We start from the raw sequence: 1986 nt of genomic DNA, 5'->3' as shown, positions 1-1986 counted from the left end.
CTGAGCCAGATTTACCATTTTCCTGAATGTACTACACAACAAGAGCTTCCCTGTCTGCTAGCACCTCTAACTGAGGGAGCTCCTGTCTTCTGCTTCCTGTATTGAGCTCTGCGCAGCTCAGAACACAGGTTTTCCCATTGATACCTCATCATTATATGACAATGAATGGTTGGCAACCTTCAGTCTCGAAAGACTATAGTATAAGCCTACAGCACCCAGTATTCCCAGGCGGTCTCCCATCCAAGTGCTGACCAGGACTGACCCTGCTTAGCTTCCGAGATCAGACGAGATCGGGAGATAGTGTTCAGTATAGGGAGATGGTTGGCAACCTTCAGTCTGGAAAGACTGTGGTATAAGCCTACAGCACCCGGTATTCCCAAGCGGTCTTCCATTCAAGTACTAACCGGGCCTGACCCTGCTTAGCTTCCAAGATCAGACGAGATCAGGCACATGCAGGGTGCAGTGACCATATTTCCTGATGCAGAAAAAAATCAGGGAAGGTTTGAAAAGCAAAACCACCTTGCTGTCTCAAGATTCAACATGTGCAATTAATGAAAGGGGAAAGGATGCTGTCTTCTGTGTATCCGGTAGCAGACAGGAACCATAGGGAATTGGACAGTCTGCTTCAGAAAGACCCAGATCACCAGGTTATGCTTCAGCCTGTGGATCTGTTAATCATAAATGCGATTCTGCTAAAGACAGTTACAGTGTCCCTTAATCTAAACCTGGCCATGCAGTCTGGGGCTGGGTGCCACAAACTTCCTAAGTAAGTGGGCAGGTTATTTTTAGCCCACTTTTCAATCCTGTCAGCTTCTCAACTGGGGTAAGTTAAGGCTACAATCTTATGCACAGTTAGCTGGGAGTAAGCCCCAATGACTTACTCAAGGGGCTGACTTCTGAATAAAAAAAACTTCTGAGTTGGGAGACACTTGAGCAACACAAATTAGAAAATTATAAACCCAGAGGCGAAATGAAAGGAAGAGCTGACGTGAAAGCAAGAGTCCAGCAAATCTTTAAACTTCCAGGAAGCCTGAAAAACCCAAGGCAGGAGATGATACAGGAGGGAGGAGCCAGGGAGCTGGAACTGAGTCCCATCCCATTTCTCTCTAGTAATCTGTTGATCTAGTAACTGATCACCCCCATGATAAAACAAAACCAAGCCCTTCAGTGAGCCTTTCAAAAATGGTGTACAGACACACCCAATTTCTTAGCAAGTTTCCTATGTAAATAAAATATTCATTAAGAAAACACAAATGCTTATGGAGGGTCAATTCTCTTGTCTAATGTCTCTCAGAGATACATTCTTAGATATATTCCAAGGTTTGAGACAGAAAAAGAGATTAAGGCTTAAGTCTCTACTGACTTTGTACTTCCTCCTGACAATATTGTTGTTGTTGGCAACCTTCAGTCTCGAAAGACTATGGTATCGCGCTCTGAAAGGTGGTTCTGGAACAGCCTCTAGTGTGGCTGAAAAGGCCAATTCGGGAGTGACAATCCCTTCCACACTGGAAGCAAGTGCAGTCTGTCCCTGGTCTGTCTCCCTGGCTATGGGCCTTCCTTCTTTGCCTCTTTGCCTCAGACTGTTGGCCAAGTGTCTCTTCAAACTGGGAAAGGCCATGCTGCACAGCCTGCCTCCAAGCGGGCCGCTCAGAGGCCAGGGTTTCCCACCTGTTGAGGTCCACTCCTAAGGCCTTCAGATCCCTCTTGCAGATGTCCTTGTATCGCAGCTGTGGTCTACCTGTAGGGTGCTTTCCTTGCACGAGTTCTCCATAATGGGCCTTTGAAATTGTAACTGGATCCTTTACCAGCCAGTCACCTGGCAAACATCTTTGAATGTTAATATACAGCATTTACAGCATCATGAGAGTCCATCAATGAGAATTGAATGATGTGCCATTTTATAAAATGTCATATCTGTAGTTACACACAAGAGACATCATTGCAAAATCTCATGATTTTCTCATCCTGGTCTTGGCTGTCGTCCCT

At 45.6% G+C, this 1986-nt stretch overlaps 1 pseudogene; it reads right to left on the bottom strand.

Annotated features, from left to right (window-relative positions):
- Positions 1-355: 355 nt before the first annotated feature.
- On the bottom strand, positions 356-474 carry LOC136637768 (5S ribosomal RNA; annotated as a pseudogene).
- Positions 475-1986: the final 1512 nt, after the last annotated feature.

Source organism: Tiliqua scincoides, chromosome 1 (genome assembly GCF_035046505.1).
Source record: "Tiliqua scincoides isolate rTilSci1 chromosome 1, rTilSci1.hap2, whole genome shotgun sequence".
Classification (NCBI taxonomy): domain Eukaryota; kingdom Metazoa; phylum Chordata; class Lepidosauria; order Squamata; family Scincidae; genus Tiliqua; species Tiliqua scincoides.
The sequence above is the reverse complement of the archived record's forward strand: the minus strand, read 5'-3'. Positions and strand labels throughout refer to the sequence as shown.